Below are 12,797 nucleotides of genomic sequence, written 5' to 3' on the forward strand. Positions count from 1 at the left end.
AGTCAAGTACCCTCAAGATTTATCCTATAACCCTGTACCACAGTTTGCAGATCCTTTGTCAGTGTCAGCCATATAGATGAGTCATGACCATTGCTTGACCAATTTACTCTCTGTGAAAGCCTGAGAGAATGTTTTCTCTCCCTGTGACTCTCCTTAGGTACACTCTACAACATTGATCACTCTGCTCTGTGGCTCCATAATCTCCTTAACCCACTGTATTTGCTTGTGTGCTAATTTGATTCATTTTTTCTCCTCAAGTACAAAGTGTGCCTCTACTGTGTAAAAAGACACATTTGTTTGTGTTTTCCTTTATGTTTCAACCTCAAGTACTGTCTAGTACATAGTAGTTGAATGAGCAGCAGTGAATGGGGTCAGAGCTGCAAAGGCAGAGCTGATGTATTAATCATTTTTTCCATTTTGATAATGAAATACTTGAGGCAATGTAACTTAAAAAGTAGCAGTTTATTTAAGGTATAGTTTTAGAGGGTAAAGGGCATGCCACCAACATTGGCTCAACTCTGGTAAGGTCCTCCTGGGGGCTAGCATACAGGATAGCAGGAATACATATGAAATGGACAGATTGATAAAAGCTCAGTGGCCCTAAATGAGAAGGTGAGGGGCTTGGTCCAAAGACTCAGCTATTCTAGGTTTTATCATTAGAGCCTGGTGTAGAAATATAGCAACTTGTTATCTTTGCTTCATATCCATGCTTGCACGTAAACTCTAGATTCATGTGCGGAGACAGGTCCCATTTCCTTTGTTCTGGACTATCTTTTCAAAGAAGTTTGTGTAGCTAACAGCTTCAGAAAAGATGAAGTGTTACTCTCTGGAGCACAAGCAGATACACTTCCTGCTCAAAAGAGATCCAGGTTCCTCAAGATCAGGAGCCCTGTCCTGTATCTCAGCCTCCTGCATGTAGATATCACCTAGCCTTCTTCACAGGGTCATGTGGAAATTAGGGCTTGAGAAACCAGTGCAAGTGATAACCCTCTGGCTACTGCTATTACTAGGGTAGAAAGTTCTTTGCCGCTTACCCAAGGGTTTTGTGTCTTCCAGCATCTATGAAACTTATAGAATAACTTGTGATTATGCTGACCCAGATGGCTTTTATTTTCTTTCCGGACTATGATAAGAAGACAAATTTATTTTTATTTGCTGACATAATCAATTTCTGAGTCTGAATATTAGAGACTAGTCCCAGGAGCATGCGTTAATAGATACGTAAGATATCCTGGAAGATAGCAACAAATTTCTGTATTCTTAAAGAATTATTGGACTGGAGAGATGGCTCAGTGGTCTAAAGCACCTACTTGGAACAAACTTGGCAAAGCACAGGGACCGCGGTTCGATTCCCCAGCACCACATGCCAGCCAGCCCCGCCTCCTGGTGGGCTGAGCTGGCCACACACACACAATAAATAATTTTTTTTTTAATGTAAAAAATAAAAAAAAGGTATACTTTAAAAAAAAACTGTTTAAAAAAAGAATTATTGATATGAAGAGCTCTTGACTGTGGTGGTGCCTGTATCCCCAGTCCTGCAGGAGGATGAGGCAACAATATCACAAGTTCAACCAGCCTGGCTGACTTAGGAAGGCCAGGTCTCAAAATGAAAATTCAAAATTCCAAGAATGTAGCTATTTGACTAGAAGTTCAAGTGTGAAAGGAGGGAATGATCCACAACCTGGGAGGCAGGTGGGAAGTAGTCTGGAGGGTTTCCAGTACTAATTTGAGCCTAATATCATTATTTGGATCAGGGAGCAGAATAGTATGGACAGCTGACTTGGAAATCCTGTGGTATTATATTATGGTTCAGCACCACGGCTGATTGCTTACCTGGCCCACTTGGCAGGGTAAGCTGGATGGAAGAGAAAGAAAAATTGCATCACAGTCCAGGCAGACAGGCCCATTGACAGCACTGTTAGATTACATGGAATTTTCTGGGGGCTTGTCATGGGATGCATGCAAATGCCTCTGTCTGCTTCACCCTGGTAGTGAGGATATATTTTAAGAAATAAATCACAGCAGCTGTTAAGTTGTATCTCATTCATGATGTGGAGCCCACATGGCTTTGGCATGTGGGCTGATTTGTGAGTTGCAAAGCATGATGTAAGAGAGAAGTGGTGTTTATTGTTTGCATTCCCTCTGGATGTTAGCTGGGTTCCAGGGAGGTGACAGGTCTTTTAATTCAAGAGAGGATCAGAGGAGAGAAAGAGAACAGAGAACAAAGCCTAGAGCTTATGAAACTAATGGAGTGGTTTTGCATTCTTAAGATTTGGTGTTGGTTCCTGACCACATTTCTTGATCCCAGAATTCAAATCCAAATAGACTACACAAAAATTTCAACAAGAAGAATAGTTTGTATATTGTTGCTATTTTAGAATAGTGGCATGTAAGACTATATAAATATATAGCACACTAAATATTTGAAAGTTTTATAGTGGGCAGTTTTTAGAAAATCATTTATTTTAATTGCTAGAACTTAATTATGGTACTGGAACTGGAGTATTGAACAACAGCTTGAGCCACATCAAATATTCATGGTGGATAACTGCAGATTTGAGGTATTCCAGAATTTTATTTTGATCTGTTTTTTTTTTCTCATTATATTTATTATACCATTATTGTCATCATGGGATACTGTTAAACTAGCTTTTATTAACTCACGTTATTTTGTAGTTCTGATGGTGAATATGGAAGGTCTATTTCATTTTTGTTACTACAATGTGGCTGTTAGTTTAATAGCTATCATAAGTGAGAATTTAATTTAATTAAGATCTATATACAGTTGTCCCTTGGTATCTAAGGGGGATTGGTTCCAGGACCACTTCATTTGTTTGTTTGTTTTTTGTGGTACTGGGGATTGAACTCAGGACCCTCTGCTTGCCAGGCAAGTACTTGGACTGCTTTGAAAACCAAAATCTGCACATTTGAATCTCTTATAGAAAATGTTACATATTTTGCATATAGTCCACATACATTCTCCCATGCACTTTATTTATTCTCTTTTTATTTGGGTACTGGGAATTGAACTCAGGATCTTGCGGCAAGTGTTGTGCTCTCAGCTATATCCCTGGCCCCCTCCCATGTACTATTTATTTATTTATTTATTTAGTACAGGGTCTACAGGATCTCACTACACAAAAAGGACTCTGAGTGATCCTGCTGTTTTCAGTCTCCCAAGTGCTGGGATTACAGGCAGTGCTACCAGGCCCAGTCTCATTTACCATTTTAGTGCACCCCGGGGGTGGGGCTGGGACAGCATGCCTGGGATTGAGACCTGGCCACTGCACTCTCTGGCCAGCCCAAAACTTTAGAAGGATTCTCTCTCTCTTTTTTTTTTTTTTTGGTGGGGCGGGGGGAGGCGCTGACTCAGGCTGCCTTAAGGGTGGGTCTGGTGTGGCATGTGGTGCTGGGGATCGAACCATGGTCCTGTATGCCTGACTGAGTTTTCCCAAGCAGGCACTTTAGACAACTGAGCTAACCCATAAGCCCCCCCTCCCATGTACTTTAAATTATTCCTAGACTACTTATAACATCTAACACAATATATATTTACATATAACCCATATATTCCTCTCATATACTTTAAATAATCTCTGGGTTACTTATAATAACTAGTTTTCTAAAAATGCTATAGAAATAGTCATTGCATTGTTTAGGGAATAATGGGAAAAATTTTCAAAACTCTGTACATGTTCAGTACACACACACACAATTTCCTCCTGAATATTTTTGATACACAATTGGATGAATCACAGATATAGAACCCACAGTCAAAGGATCTACCTAGGGGATGGGGAGACGGCTCAGTGGAATAAGTGCTTCCCTGGCAAGCGCAAAGGTCTGAGTTCAATCCCCGGTTCCACAAAAAAAAAAAAAAAAAAAAAAGAAAAGAAAAAAAAAGGATCTATCTAATCAAATATATAAATGCATTTCTTGACCACTTTTTTAAAGGAGAATAAAAATAGTAAAAAAAAATTATAAATGATGGAGAAATTTACTGAACAAAGTGATAGGAACTGAACAATGGTTGTTATATTGCATATTGTTGTCTTCAAATTAAGTTGTTCAGCGTGCCAGATATAAGCATGCAAATTGGTCAAAAGATGAAGAGAAGAAAAAAAAAATTTAAACATTAACTGTTTCTGTCAATAGACCAGTTGAAATTAGCAGTACTATTATCCAAGTTATCCTGTATATATACAGATTTTTTTCCTTCTTTCTTTTCTCTTTTCCCTCATCCCAGTCATTCCTTCCCTTTGAATAGTTCTTTCCCTGTCACAGTATCTATTATACCTTTCAGGTTTTATTTACTCTTTCAGGTTCTTACACTAGGGAGATGATACGTCTACACACAGGGGTCTGATGTATTTCACTCATGAGTATGGCCTCTTGTTGCATCCATTTATCTATAAAAGCCTTGAGTTTATCTTTATTTTTTGTTTATGTTTTTATACTGGGGATTGAACTTGGGACATTGACTTGTTAAGCAGTCTCTAATGCCATTTACTATATCCCCAGCCCTGAGTTTATCTTTCCTTATAGCTGAGGAATACTCTATTGTATATAAATACAATATTTTTATCCATTCCTCAGTTGATGGGCATTTGGTGCTTTGTAAGTTTTAGTTATGACAAACTGCTGTAAAAATGTGTGCACATGTAAGGCTGTGGTGTGACGTTTGCAGTTCTTCTGGAAAAATACCTAGCCAGGGAATAGCTGGGTTGAACAGGACCTCTAATCCTAGTTTGTTTGGTTTTTTCCCTCAGGAATCTCCATACTGATTTCTATAGTGGTTGTACTACCAAGAGTATAGAAGGGTCCCTTTTCCCCCAACCCCATTCCAAGCCCCTGTCGACACTTATTATTGGTTGACTTCTTATTTGCCATTAATTTGAAAGATAGTTTTACAGGGTGTATCAATCTGGGTTGGACATTTATTTCTTTCAGGACATGATACACTTTACTCCAAGATTTTCTTGACTTTATGGTTTCTTCTGAGAAATCTGCCATGAACCTGATATTACTTCATAGGTGATCTGTTTCTTTTCTTTAACAGTTTTTATGTGGTTTTTGTTTTGTATTTAGTACAAAGTCTACAGGGTCTCACTACACAGCTTGGACTCGTAGTGATCCTCTGCCTGTTTTCAGCCTCCCAAATGCTGGGATTACAGGCACGTGCCACCATGCCCAGTCTCAGTTGCCATTTCAGCTTGGCCTATGGGTGGGGGCGGCACTGCATTCTGGGGATTGAACCCTGGCTGCTGTGCCCTGCCTAAATAGGTGCTTTAGTCTGCTGAGCTATCTGACTGGCCTTGCAAAGTCTTTTTAAATCCTTTTTTGTTGACTCCTGCTGTTTTGCTGACACCTATCAGTCTTATATTGTTTCTCTTAGCACAATCTTGCAGCTATTAAATTGTTGTTTCTTGGTTCCTTATTATTTTTAAGAAGTCTTTCATTTTAGGGTAATTAGGTGCAATTGTCTGAAAGTCTACTTTCAGTTTTGTTCAAGCAGTTTTGCCAGCTTTTAATGGAATTCTTAATTTCCTAGATAGCTGTTTTTTATCTGGTTCATGCATTCTAAATCTTTCATGTATTGTTCAACATTTCCATCATTTTTCTATAATTCTCTATTTTTTATCTATCTCCTCTTTAAATGTGCTGAGCAATTCTCCCATTATTGTCATTTCATTTGTTTTTCACCTCAGAGATTATTTGTGATCTGATTTGTTCTATAACCTGATGGAGTTGCTTCTTTACTTTAGTTGCTATCATTTCAGAAATTTCAGTGTGTGACTTCCAAGTTCCATGTTTTTGTCTCCTGATCCTGTTCTGGGTGGGCTGGAGGTCCGAGATTGTTTTTTCCTCTTGGTTTTGACATGTTCAAAGCTCCTGCAGTTCAGCAGTGCTCAGCTCTGCTCCTCCAATGGTAAGGAGGATAGGTCATGGGTCACTGAGGTTACTGAAGCTGAGTCTTCTGAAGCTGTCTGGGGCTCAGTGAGGCTTCTGCGATGGTGGGGCTAGGGCACAGCTTACCAATGCCTCCACACAGGGCGTGGAGCAGGAAAGCTCCCTTGATGTGGGGGTGGGGTGGGGCGTAGCTCCCCGAGATGCCTGAAGCTGTCCAGGACTCAGCCAAGGCTTCTGAAACTCACCACTGTTTTATAGTAAGCAGTGCCACTTTTTTTTTTTTTTTTTTAAATAGCAACAGAGAGAAGATTATGACAGTAGTTTATCTGAAACTCATAGAAGTGATTGACTAGAGTTGCTCTCAGTTTTGCTAAGGCTTATCTTGGACATTGATCATTCAGAATCATTTACTAAATACCTCTCTCTATGTGGTTCTATCCTCAACAGTTGGGAAATGGACATAGTCACTGTTATTTATGTCAGTACTATATGATGTGAATAAATAAATGACCTTTAAACAGGTAGGAAGAAAAGAAGAGCTGAGGCACTTGGCCTATCATTAGACACTGCATGGAGGTAATTTCAAAGTGGCTTTAACTGTAAAAGAGAGATCTTGTTCAAATAGGGAAGGTAGGAGGGTTGTTACAGTGAAGACGAGGGAAGGATTCAGCTTTGAGGGTCCTAGGCTGGTAAGTGGAAGAAAGGATTGAAGAGATGAATTGTGTATTATCCTTCCCAAGAAAGTAAAAAAAGGAGTTTTTACTTTCTTGGGAAGGAGTAACTGAGTGTGCAAGTGGACAACACCGGACCATGTACACAATACAGACCTCTGATCCATCACCAGCAGCAACCTGCCCAGGAACCCACCATTTACCTACTGTCAGCATTTTAGGAAACCATCTTACCCTATGTCAGACTTAGAAGAAGTCATGGGACTAATTGCAGCAACAATTTAGAAAGCTAAGCAGTAATGTCTACAATAGACCCAAATATCTAGGACTTGACCAATAACTGAGTTTCCCTAAGTTTTGTCCTCACTTCCCACTTAGAATTAACCAGAGAAAGGCAAAAACATACCACAAACCATAGGCTGTTTGCCAGAGGCTGCCTCCTTTTAGGTAGCTAGTCCAAGTCTCCATGTGCAAAAGTCTCTAATAGAGCAAGCTTGAAACCCCCTGATTTCCACTGTAAAGCGTTCTCACTCCTCTGCTACCTTTGAGTCTCTAGCGAAACCCAACTGATGGTGGCTGACCCACTGTCACAGTGAGCTCTGAATGAACAGCCTTTGGGTTCCTCACTTGGCGGGACTTCTTGGTTTCCGTAGGATCCTGATGAGGCTTTTGATGATTCTGCTGCAAAGTGGCTTCCCATTTTACCAAGGGAAATGCTAGGAGAAGGTGGATTAGCTACAATACATGTGGGTTTCTGCTTTTTGAGGGTCAGTAGGAAACACTGTTTTTTTCCTATGAGTAAAATGGAAAGAGCACAGATGCCAATAGAGTAGGCAATGGGAAAGGATGCTGTTTTCTTGTAGTCTGAAGAGGTTTTGATTTTAAAAGGATGACTAAGAGGATATTCAGTTCTGGGAACAGAGATCAGTAAGTGACTATCCTGTACTCACCTATACATCCCAATGTCCATTATACTATCTGAAGAAAGATAAGATTTTTCAATAACTTTTAGTGAGAGGGAACTGCCTATCAGCTGCTTGGAAATTACCCACATTGGCTTAAAATTTAGGGCAGTACCCACTTTTCTACTTCCTAACTTTTGACAAGTTTCAGTTAATATATGTCTCACAACAGTATAGGAGAAATCATAATATACTGACTAAGAGGAATTCCAACCTTCAGTTTGTTTACCACTTTATTATGTGCATAGTTTAAAGTCCTGGCCTCCAGATGTTTTGATCAAAGCTGCCTTTCTGCTCGTAGAAAGCAGGATGTTATTTGACACTGGGTTTGTGGAACACCCTGGTTATGGTAGGGAAAGATCGGCAGGAATCAAGACTGGATGGAATCCTGACTCATGAAGCCCAAATTCCTTGGGGTGCAGGTAAAGTCTCAGTGACCTGGCCTGTTTTCAGTGGTACTTCTCTAGGAATTTCCACTGTCACAGGAGGCTGGGCCCCCTTCCATCAGCATGTTTTTTTGTTTCTGTTTTTTATATGTATTTGGTACAGGATCTCATTAAACAGCTCAGACTTGTGGTGATCCTCCTGTTTTCAGCCTCTTCAGTGCCGGGATTACAGGCATGTACCACCACACTGAGACTTGTTTGCTGGCTCAGCACGCTCCAGAGGCAGGGCCAGCACAGCACTGGGACCAGGGATTGAATCCTAGTCCCTGCACCTTGCCTGTGCTTAGTCCGCTGAGCTATCTCACTGGCCCAATCATCAGCATGTCTTATAAATGTAATCTTTCTGGGTTTTGCTCACATTATACCCTCATATGACATGCTGCTGGCTCCATTACTACACTGCCCCAAAGACTCCTTATTGTTTAAATCCTAGCTCAAACCCTACCTCCTTTCTGACGTTTCTGTCACTGACTCCCTAGAAGTGATCCCACTCATCATGGTGCTCACACCGGTCACTGCCCACACTGCTTGGTGTGCTCTTGAAAGCAGTCATCTGTGTAGTCATCTCCTTTCATTTGTTTGTTCAACAAGTATTTATTGAATGTCAATTCTTACTCAAGGCAAGGAATATAGCACTTACCACAAGGATAAAATTAGTTTGTAATTTGGCAGAAAGGCAGACAACAAGCAAGATAAATATGTAAAACATAATATATCAAATGTAGGTAAATTATAAGAAAATACAAAGCAGGAAAGGCAGGTTATTATAATTCTAGACAGACAGGATGTGGCAGGTGTCTTATTTTTCTCACGACAGACAAAATACCCAACACCCAAAGTTAAAGGAGGAAAGGTCTATTCAGCTCACAGTTTGTAGAGGTTTCAGTTCATAGTTGGCTGGCTCTAAGGCAGGCTGGCACAGCAGAAGGGCATTGCAGAGGACAGACAGTTCTTGGGGAGCTGAAGGCAGCAAAGCAGCAAAATAATGGGCAGAAAGTGAGGCCAGCAGCCTCTTTCTGTGCCTTGTATTATTCACTATCCAGGCTACATGCACTCAGGATATCTAACACTCCCATTATCCATATCCAAACCAATCAGGAGACTAAGTTAGTAATCATACCCTTTGATCCTAGCGTCACACACTTGAGATCCAGCCACCTCTGAAAAGCCCCACCTATGACCGCATGAGGCTCTGGGGAGACCTTTAGATAGAAGCCATCGCAGGTTCCCAAGAAGACAAAGGCTCTGATAAGGAGCAAGCCAGGAAGATGGCTTCTTGGTTTGGATAGTTCTTTCTTTCCCCACATAAGTACAAAGGCCCTGAGGTGGGGTCCTGGTTGGAGACTACAAAGGATGACAGGGAGAGTAGTGCAGCCAGAGCCCAGCACAATAGGAAGAGCAGGAGGAAAACTGGGGGAAGTGGTTGTCACACAGGGCTTTGAAGAGCATGGTTGGGACTTCAGCTTCTATTCTGAGTGGGAAGCTGCTGGAGGGTTTTGAGAAGTGACATGTTGGCTTTATTTTAGAGAGATTCCCTCTGCTGGAGAATAGACTTCAGGGTACAAGCTGGTGGGCAGCAGAAGTGGGAGTTAGATTCTTTCAGCAGTCCACAAAACAGATGATGATGGGTGGACAGAGTAATGGGAGAGTGATCAACTTCTGGGTTTTAAAGTTTGATTTCTGGAGGGATCAGGTATAGAGAGAGAGATGAGAGGGAGAAAAAAAGGAAGAGAGGGAGGGAGAAAGAGAATGAATATGAGAATGAAGGGAGTTCCAGAGATCTGATGGGAACCACTGAGACAATGGAGCTGCCATTAGCTGGAATGTCAAGCATGTAGCTGTAGGGGGATAAGAGCGTCTTAGGCTTCATGAATCTTTGGCCTGGTTTGCTGACTTCCTAACTCAATTAATCAGTGAACAACAGCAAAGTCCTTGCTGAGAGTAGGATAGGGAAGAAAATATGAGATTTCTGCATCTAGATAATTCCTGAAGGTTTTGACAAAGGTGAGGGAGCAAGCCATAAAGGTGGCTCCTTGGTCTGGTAAGTTCTTTCTTCCCATATACAAATACAAAGACCCTGGGGTGGCGGTCCTACTTAAAGAAGTTCAGGATGCTTGCCTTGAGTCACAGGACATGGTTTTGGAGAGAGGGAAACTTTCATTTTTGAACAATGACAAAGGAGGCAAGGCTTGTGAAAAATGGATGATGAGGAAGAAGGGATTGGGGCAGAGAACTTCTCTGTGCCGATGCCAATATGTATGATGTCTTAGATCATGAAATGTCTATTTTCACCATTTTAAGAACAGCCAAGCCTATTTCCCTCTCTCCCAAGTATATCAGCAAGCTTCAGAATGTATACTGCCATTGGTGCTGAGGGGATTGTCATGATTAATGACAGCCTCCTATTTTATGCACTATGCTCCTGGTAGCACAGGCAGATTTATTAAGATATATGCAGCCAACATTAAGAGTTCAGATTCCAGAGCAAACTGCCTGGATATGAATTCTCTGTCAATGATTCATAACTTGTCAGACTTTGCTAAGTTATTTAACTATCATATCTCTCAGTTCTCTGTCTATAAAGTGGGAATTATACTTTTACTGATCTTATCATGTCATTGTGAGGATTATATGAAAGTGTCCAGAATTGTATGACACAGTGACTCCTATATGTGATAACTATTATTTCTTATTTCAAGCACTGTCAAATATACTAGGTGCCATGATGAACACTGAACGTGGCATAATCTCTGGTCATAGATCCACTGATGATAATTGAGATTATTTCACAGGGAAAGAATAAAATAAGTTTAGAAAATTCACTCAACTCAGAACTACTGGTGGGAAGTCTTATACAAGGCCAAAATTGATTTACTCCCAGTAGCATACAAGGGGCAAAATCAATTGGCTCAGAGGATCATGACTTCAATATGTGAGCAGTAGCAGCATGGAAAAGGAGTTATTCTGGGTAAGTTTTTAAGATGCCAGGTCACTATCCCTAGCTAATAAGGAAGAAAAAATTAGAGAGTGATCCTCCAGAAAAATGAGACAAGCACATCTTGCCCCAGGTCTGGGGACCTTAGTAGGAAAAGAGAGATGAGCATCCGAGGATGCTGGTCTGGCAATATGTGCCATCAGACGGGTGGGGAGAAAATCTGGGAGGAAAAAGTGTGTGATGGATATAAAGAGACAGCCACGTGGCTTCTCATTGTAAGTTGTAGTTATTCAGGTGTTAAAATCATGGCCCTTGGAAATACTCAATGTTTGCTTTGCAGTGTAGGTGTTAGGTAGAGATCAAAACTAATCCTCCAAGATTTACTATGGAATAAACAAAAGAGTGATCAATTACTCAGTTCCATACTAAGCATTGAAAAGATTGATTCATAAAGTAGTTAAGTGTGCTAAGAACTGTGCTAGAAACTGGAGATCAAGAAGGATTTGATCCAGAGCCTGCCATCAGGGAGTGTATAGTTCACCGCAGGGATGGAGGGAGGGGTACAAGGGTGGCTCACTGAGTGAACTCCTGACCTGGTTATGAGGAGTTCAGGGATGATTGTCCTGAGTCATAGGACAAAGAGGAGTCACTGGATTTGGGGTAGAGGTGAGCAGCAGTTACATGAACTAAAAGAACTCTTGAGGAAGCTGTCATCCCAGTGGCCTCTTGAGGTCAGATCCAGTTTTAGAAACTGAACCTGACGTTAGGCCATGAAGATTGACTCACCCTGCCCATCAGCAGAGGCAGGTGCTGTTACCCAGAAGCGCTCCGAGCTGAACCTTGTGCCACAGGCTGAGAGGCCATGCTGGCCAGAGCTCTCCATGTGAGAGTGGAATTTGATTGGTCATGCCCTTATAAAGATGACTCTTTGGCCCACTGAAATGGAAACCATCTTTACCCCTAAATGACTGGCAAACACATGCCTGAATCACACCCCACATCACTTTGGCTAATGTAGATGTTTGGCAAGTACAGTACATTTAGGGCTTTTCTCCAGTATCAAATAGTGGATAAAATGGGAGACCTGCCCAGAAAGAATCAGACTTAGATGCATGGGAACAAGAATATCTGTTCCTTGTGTCAACAAGAAGGCTGTGTGTGTGTGTGTGTGTGCGCGCGCGCGCGCGCGCGCGTGCACGCCCAACTAAAGCAATACAGTTCATTTACTGGTCTGGCTAAATTGCAAAAATTCTTTTTGTCCTCCATCCTCCCTGGGGCATTTTGTTCATGCTGGTGATTAAAAGGTAGCAGCTTTTACATAGAAGTACAGCAGGGAAGTATTTAAGTTAGATAAAAGGAAGGACTACTTGGCAGAATGACTGAGCACAGGACTAGGTTACAGAGGATTACGAAATCTGATTTTTATCCCTGGATCTTCTCATTAAATAATAGGAGTGGCAAGCCATAAGCCTTTATCACCATGTTGTAAAGGTCTGTGCTTTAGTATTGGGAGGAAATGGGAGTTCCTTTTGACTGTAAGGACCTCAAGGAATTTTATGGGGCTGTGCAGTAGAGGTCAGATGTGGCAAGAGGAGGCCAGCCGAGCAAAGGGACTCCAGATGAAGAGGGGATGTGGGAGGAGGGGCTGGGTGGGCCAGGAGGAATGTGGGGAGCTGGCCTGCTATGAAGACTTGGCCAGAGAATTTAGAACTTATCCACAACTAAGCTGTGTGTTTTCAGGCCTCTGGGCAACAAAGGAAAGTAATGAAAACTGATTTTTATTGAGCCCATAAGGTTTTGTTATTGCTCACATTTTCTTCCAGTAAAGAGGAAAATGGCACAAATTTCAGCTTGGGGAGAGTGCGAGACACAA

The sequence above is a fragment of the Octodon degus genome, unplaced genomic scaffold (genome assembly GCF_000260255.1).
Source record: "Octodon degus isolate 3935 unplaced genomic scaffold, OctDeg1.0 scaffold00122, whole genome shotgun sequence".
NCBI lineage: Eukaryota > Metazoa > Chordata > Mammalia > Rodentia > Octodontidae > Octodon > Octodon degus.